Here is a 7804-nt window from a genome sequence, read left to right on the forward strand (position 1 = left end):
GTTTTCTGCTATAGTCCTATAGCTTTTAACATTTTTCTCCCCTCTCCCATGGTCGTGGTTCAGGGACTTATGTCAGAGGAGCTCTGTGCACCTTGCGGGATTGAGCCCTTGGTGCTGAATGGTTCCTTCACCATTTCATGCCCTGCCATGCATTCTGTAACAAAGTGCCCTTTCATACAGCTCTTCGATTCCCAGGAAGTGTGCAGTGTCGTTTGCTCCACATGACTAATACCAAACAAACAAGTTCCTCTTATCATCATGGAGTGTAACTCCTAATCATTCCACCCTGTTTTGTGCTGCATTGCCCTTGAGATGAATTCGTCTGTGCAGCCTTTAGGAGTTACACCAGATGATTGGACTAATGAGGAAAATTATATGAAAATTTTAATTGAAGACCTGGGACTTTGTTGAGGTGTTTTTGGTTTTTTTAAAGATACTAAAAGACCGAGCTGTAAAGCTGGCAAAAAGTGCTGCTGCTGATTGTGTGTTTGTAAACCACCCTGCAGGGCTAATTGAAACGGGTCCATTTTTGGTGACAATCAGCAACTGTAGGAAGGTATGGTCCCTTGTAATTAGAAAATAAGTTCTGGAGAGAAAAATGTTACAAGGGCTTTAAATAGGAAACTTTTTTTGCAAAGATCTAGTCCACATACATTAGAGAGGATTATTTTTAATTCCAAAACTAGACTGTAGCTTGGGAACATTTTAGGATTGTATTACTGCATGGATTTTTTTAACAAGCTTGTACCTTTAGGAAAGGATTAAGGCAGGGTGGAAATCTTAAATGTAACCAATATGGATTTATTTCCTTGCTTCACAGAGAGTGTGAGAGCAACTTCAATATGATGTTATTAAGCATTAGTTTACAAATGCACAAAGCACTGGGTCCGAACTGGCCAGGCTTTGGCTGGGCCCTCTGTCTGTAGAGCAGTGATATTTGATTCCGGAAGCCTCAGGTTCCACTCTGCAGTCATTATGGAGCCACCCTATCCCCAAAGCCCCACCCCCATGGTAGGTATCCTGCAAGTGGTTCAGCACCCCTAATTTTATTGCAGACTCCAACTGACTCAGTGCCTGTCGCTTGCTGAGGTGGGAAGTACCAAATAAGCGAGCCAGGCTCTAAGTTCATTTCCTGAACAGTTAGTATGTACTACAGGGCCTTGTCTACATAAATATTTCATCTGTCTGTGGCAGCAGTTCTCAAACTGTGCATTTAGACTTGCTGGGATCTGGGTCCGAAGCCCGAGGGCTTCAGCCCTGGGTGGCGGGGCTTGGGTTACAGGCCCCACACCTAGGGCTGAGGCCTTTGGGCTTTGGCCCCCCTGCTCGGGGCGGTGGGGCTCAGGCTTCAGTCCCCCCTCCTGGAGTCGTGAAGTAACTTACATTGACAGAAGGGGGTCGTGGTGCAATTGAGTTTGAGAATTGCTAGTCTACGGTACCTCAGTGCTTCACAAACTTTTACTGTGTTTATCCACAATACTCTGGTAGTAGTATTCCCATTGTATGGTTGGAGAACTGAGGCAGAGAGAGACTAAGTAACTTACCTAAGAGTGTGTGGTGGAGCAGGTCCCAGGCTAACATCCTGACCACTGAAGCATCCTTTCCCTCTCCTTTTACCATCACTTCCCCAGTGGTACACCTCCACTGGTGATAATGAAGGTGGAATAATTAACATAGACTAGCCACAGGTGTCTTTAGATAACAAGGGCTTAAATTAGAATGTAAATTTATCTTAGTCTGTCTTTTGTACAGCACCTAACACAGTGGAGCCCTTGATCAAAGCATCCGGGTGCTGCTGTTATACAAATATTAAATAATAATATAAAACAAAAGTTTGACAGTAAAACCAATACAAACAAAATAGCTAAACACTTGAAAGATTCAAACAGTAACACCAAGCATGAAATCATTACTCAGTTAGCATGGCTCTTTTTACTGCTTCTGCACTTGGACATCTGTCGGCTCCATCTCCTTCTTCCTCTTTTTCTATATGAACATCTTTTTATTCTGCAGACGTCTTTCCATTGCCTGACCTTCTCTCTCAGGTAATACATCCTGGGGCCCTTTGTCTTCATTATGGAAGAACCCAGTCAGGGAAAGAACCAAGGAAATGATCATGTGAGTGGAATTACACATTGACTGTAACCTGGAATCTGATCTCTTCTCTCTCTCCCCCTCCCCCCACACACATCCGTCCCCCGAAAAGACCCAATCTCTCTCTTGAAATTTTGGCCAGAATCTTGAGCTCAGGAAATCCAAAAGTCTCTTGAGGCAGGACACAGTCTCATGTGCAGAAACAGGCACATTTAAAAGTAATAGCCAAGTTAAAGCAGCCAGATGGGAACCTAGCAGGCGACTGAAAGGGGAACTCTGTATTTTCCATACAAGCCTAGAGGGGCTTGTTTGCAGGAATTAGAATCTCTCACCAGCAGTTCACTGCAGCTCTAATACCAAGTGATATTGAAAGCAAGAAGCGGTTATGGCTGATGGTTAAATGAGGCACCTACAGGGATTTTGAAATGAGATCCTGCACTCACCCTTATATAGCCCATGCACATGGCAGAGCAATATTGCTTTCTTGGCTGACTGCATCATATTTTATAGCCTTTTATTTTGCCAATTCTCAAACAGCAGGAACTATAGAAGTTCATTGCTCTCCCTAAATATTTAGGGCCTGATTCTCCTCTCTGTTACACTAGTGGAGTTGTTCCTGATTTGCACCAAAGTAACGGAGAGCAGAATCTGCCCGTCCAACTCTTTGACAGTCTCTGTTTAATGCACTGCTGTGTTAATGCTGTTTTAATTATTCTGGTCTGAAGAGAAAAGCAGAATGAATGATTAAAGCACCGTTTGTTTTTTAAAGTAAACTTACTGCTTGATAAAGGTGTCTGATGCATCTGGAGAATACAGACCCCTCTTTAACCACAGTTTAGGGACAAAACAGGGAACAACACTGCAAGCTTCTCCTCATGACACTCAGAACCCAATTGTCCTCCAAATGCATCTAAGCCCTGGATTGTAGAGGCCCCCTTTCTGGCGGGGAGAATATTGAAGTCTTCATATCCATTCCTTCCTTGATGTCTCTGCTGAGACAGACTTCCAATTAATGCCAGACCTGGGGCAGTTGTGATATGGACCCCTGTCCTTTATGAATTAGACTGAGAGAGAGCGATTTTTGGTCGTACTGGCCTGGGCTAGATTTGAATCAGGACGTTAGAGGTGAATGACTCTTTGCCTTATTACTAGTCCTCATGGGCCATCTATTTCCCTTCATGTTTCTCCTTACTCACTGTTTAATTGCAGTGTAGACTTCCAGGCTCAGGCTGGAAGCCAGGCTGTAGGATCCTGCGAGGTGGGAGGGTCCCAGAGCTTGGGTGCAGCCCAAGCCTGAAAGTCTACATTGCAATTAAACAGCCACACAGCCTGAGCCCTGCGAGCCTGAGTCAGCTGGCATGGGCCAGCTGCAGGTGTCTAATTGCAGTGTAGACATGCCCTAAGTGTCAGGAATCATGGCCTGCAGCAAAGTCAGTCTCCAGGCAACCTAATGAACACAGCTGACCTGGAGCAGGCTCCCTCATTGGCAACACCCCCAGACCGATGGGAAGACTCAGCAGACTGGCTCCTAAGCCCAGCAGCTGCAGCATTTCAATGGCTGCTCAAGCCTTTTGTTTAGGTCTGTGGTCGCTCCTGTGCCTGCTTGTTCCCAGCCCTGCCCCTACCTTGTTCCAGCCCTGCCCTGTCTCGTTTCACTCATGGTAACTTGGTACGAACCTTTGGGTCTGGTTCCTGACCTCTGACCCTTGGCTCTGACTCCTGACTATCAACACCTGTTCTGATGCTAGGCCTGACTCTCCTCTGATCACTAGGCATGGCTGCCCATGGCCTGGTCATGTGACACGAAGGGCTTGTCTCCACAAACAATGAGAGCGCAGCAAACTGGGTGCGACTCTACCCTGGCTAGTCTGCTGTGTTCTGACTGTCTATCGGCACCCTGCTGCTGCATGTGACCAGTTTGTTTAAAGTGTTTTGAGGTAAGCCCCTGTCAAAGAGGACTCACCGGGATCTAATTGTTCATGTACCATGAATGAAATCCTGGCTGACTGGTGGAGAAGAGGCATTCCTGCTGTACCTTTCACTGCTAGTGGGAAATACTTGATAGTGGGTATGTTAACACGTGTGTTGTTCTCTCCTATTAGAATTTAAAGGCCTTGAAGGCCCCTCTTCCCAACGCTACTGATCTAAGCTCAGTGAATGTGTGAGCGATGGCCACAAAGGATGGGTCACTGGGAAGAGGCTTCTGGAGAAAAAATAGAAGGTTCTTGTGCTTCTTGCACACTTCAGTTGCTCCCAAGCAGGTGGGTAGTGAAGCAGAATCGACTGAGCTGCCCTACTCAGCAAACCAGCCCTTCTTGATTAAAACTACTAGGATGACATTTAAAGAAAGAAGTCTCTAAAGTCTGTCGGATTTAAGAATATTCCTCTAGAGCTCTATTGGGGTTCAGCTCAGAGGGATCTGTGTCTGAGTTAATGGACGTTTCTGTCGAACATCGAGGTGGCAGACTCTGGTAAAAAAAAGAAGTTTTGAAATACATCGTGGAAGACTTTGAAAAATGGGGACTCGGTGGCTTGCAATGCTTTTGCCAAATGCAAGGCTGCAAGTTTAACAGGAAGGCAGCTTTTCAATCTGCAATTAACAGAAGAAAAAAATCATTATACCTTAGCAACTGGTACCTATGTTTCACTGGCACGTTACCTGGCCTTTCCACAAGCCTTTGGTATCCTCTCTGAATCTGCTGTTGGCAACTCAGCATGTGTCCAGTCCAGAGTGGGTTTTTTTCCTCCTCTAGTTCTTTTCCTAGGCACTTATGTCCAATGGATAAACCCTACAGCTTGTCTGTGTACTGCTGGATTAAGTTGTTGATTCTCCCTGATTTAAAATAGCTGTAGTTTTAAGTCTTGCTACTAGCAGTCAGAACTGTGCTACCTGGTGTAATTAGGAAAGCACAACAGCACCATCTAGATAATAGTTTATTTACTGTATGAACTTCACTCTGATCTTAAAATAGCAACAGTAAGGGAGCAAGGAGGCTGTGAATCAGGAGATGCTCAAGAAGGAGGATTCCCTTAAGACAAAGTACTCCCCAGGCTGGAAGAATTAGAGCTAAAGCAAGAGAAATACAGTGACCTTGACATTGCTAACAGTCCACCAAGTGCTGTCACAGCGTTCAGATTTCATCAGTGTCAAAATTGTCAGTAGGCATAAGGTACATCAGTCCTGATACAAACGTCGATGGGGAGAAAAGATTGAAAGGAAAAAAAGTCTTGAAAGCAGAAGGAAAGATAAATAAGCATGTTAATATCCTGCCATTCAAAAAGGTTCTAAAGCACTTACCCTTCTTCAGGCAGTGCAGGTGTGTGTGATTGTGGATTAAAAGGTCTTTTACTTCTACTTGATTTACTCCTTGACCGCTTTCATCTGGCTGATGCTGTCAATAAATAGATGACAATGCTGTCAAGCTTGCAGGATTTCAGAATATCTGACAGCACAGGTAAAGGCTTTCAATGTTCCTCAGCAGTAGGGCGAATGGCATTCTCTACTGCTTACTTTAAAGGAGCTGGGAGAAACAGCTCAAAGTGCCTTCCCTCCTTGCAGCTTGCAAGGATGAGCATGGGAAAGACACTCTCCATCAAGAGTGCATGGCTTTAACTCTCTGGGCTGGAATTTCAAATGAAAAGACTCCAAAAACCTCTAGTCTGAGGAATATCCTGGCAGTCAAATTGTTGGGACAAACAATGCATCATTCAGGAAACACTGTCAACTTGGATTTTGCTTGGATACTTTTTTAAATTGAGTAATTATAAAACAATCAGGTTTCCGATAGCACATTCTTTAAATAGGATTACAGATTTCTTTTAAAAAAATCTGTCAAAATGTGTTTTAATAAGGGTGTTTCTGTTCTCTTGGCGATGCTTATAAGGGAGGAAGCATTGCAAACTAGTTAGGGCACTGAATTAGAAATCAGGAAACTTGGTTTCTATACCCTCCTCTGACACTGACCTGCAGTGTGACCCTGGGAAAAACACACTACCTCTCTGTGCATCTGTCATGTCTATTTAGGTTGTAAGCTCTCTGTCCCTCTCTATGTGTTTGTTTAGCAGCATAGCACCCAGTGCAGGGGGATCCTGATCTTTGGGCAGCTAGGTGCTACCAGAATATAAAGAATGAGAATAATTTTTCCAGCAAAGGAGAGTTGGCAACGCCCCCAAAAATGTACTCGTCTCCCCCAGGTCTACTTCCTCTCTGTGCAGTTGTCTGCCTGCTGCCTAAAGTCGCTTTCAGGTCTGTTGCTTTTCCTGGTAAACCCCGCCTTGTGTATGTGAGTTCTGCTCAGAGCAATCCATGCAAATGACGAGCAACAGAACTTGACTATAACAGAAGGGGCTTCTGAATGCATCAAGTACACAGGGAGAAAAGATATTTGTTCCCCCAACTTTGCATCACTGATTTCTCCTCCACCACTCAACGGAGGAGCAAAACTATTCTTCAGATTATTTTTAAATTCGTATTCTGCAATGATTCTGACGCACTGTGCTAAGTGCCATCATCTCCTATAGACACCAATGGAACTGAGAGCACCAATGGAACTGCATCTCTCAGAATTGGGCACTTACATTACAGACATTATATATCATTCACTATCTACTGATTGCATCTGTTGTCTATGACACATGAATATGGATTGATTCTTCCATATAATAGGCCAAACCCTAACACCTCTGAACTTCGGGGGAGTTCAGATTTTGATTTGGAAATCCCACTGGCAGGAATTCAACGTCCAAGGTTTTGGTTCAGTCCATTGTAAAGCTATGTACTCAAGGTGAAGTTTTTAAAGGCATTTAAGCATCTAACGCCCTTTAAAAAATCTGGCTTAGTTCTGCAACATACTCTGTGCTGGAAGGCTGAAGGTTCAGGGTGCAAATGATGATGCTTAAAATGTGATGGGAAGTTGTTGTACATAATAGATATTGAGAGGAAGGGGTGGTCCAATGGCTAGTGATCTAGCCTGTGACTTGGGAAACCTGGTATCAATTCCTTGCTTGGCTTCAGCCTTTGTGTGACCTTGGCCAAGACACTTTTTCTCTCTCTGCCTCTATTCCCCATTTGCAAAATAGGGATTCTACTTCACATAGGTGTTCCGAGGATAAATACAGTAAAGTTTGCAAGATGGTCAGACACAATGGTAATGGTGGGCCATATGAGTACCATAGACAGAGGATGTTTGAGTTGATCTCAGTTTCCTACACTGCAAAATGTAGTGTTTTGCCAATGCTAGTACTTTTCTCATCTAACACGTGTAGCTTCAAATAGCTCTTTTACCGAAACTCCTTTTTACGTTCTTCTGCGTGTTGGAGTTTCTCTTAGATTTTCTGGGTCATCTTGTTACTTGCTCAGTATTTAGTATATTGTGAAGTTCTCTACAGGGCAGAGACCATTTCCTACTATGTATTTGTGCAGCGCCTAGCACAGCAAGGCTTTGCTCCTGACTGAGCCCTTTGAGTAATATTGTAATGCAAATAATAAATAGACTTGGTCAAACAAGAAGCCTATTTTCATGGGGGTGAAAATGTGAAATTTGAAACTGATGTCATTTTGGAATATTTGAAACTGCTCCATTTTTCATCTTTTAAAAATCTTGCCTGTTTTACTTCCAACGTTTTTATAAAAAATGATATTGGAAACTTTATTAAAATTGTCCTTGAAATGTTTTATTTACTGAAAACCAGGTTTCAGTAAATAAAAGTT

The sequence above is a fragment of the Lepidochelys olivacea genome (assembly GCF_965140295.1).
Source record: "Lepidochelys olivacea isolate rLepOli2 genome assembly, chromosome: 7".
Classification (NCBI taxonomy): Eukaryota; Metazoa; Chordata; order Testudines; family Cheloniidae; genus Lepidochelys; species Lepidochelys olivacea.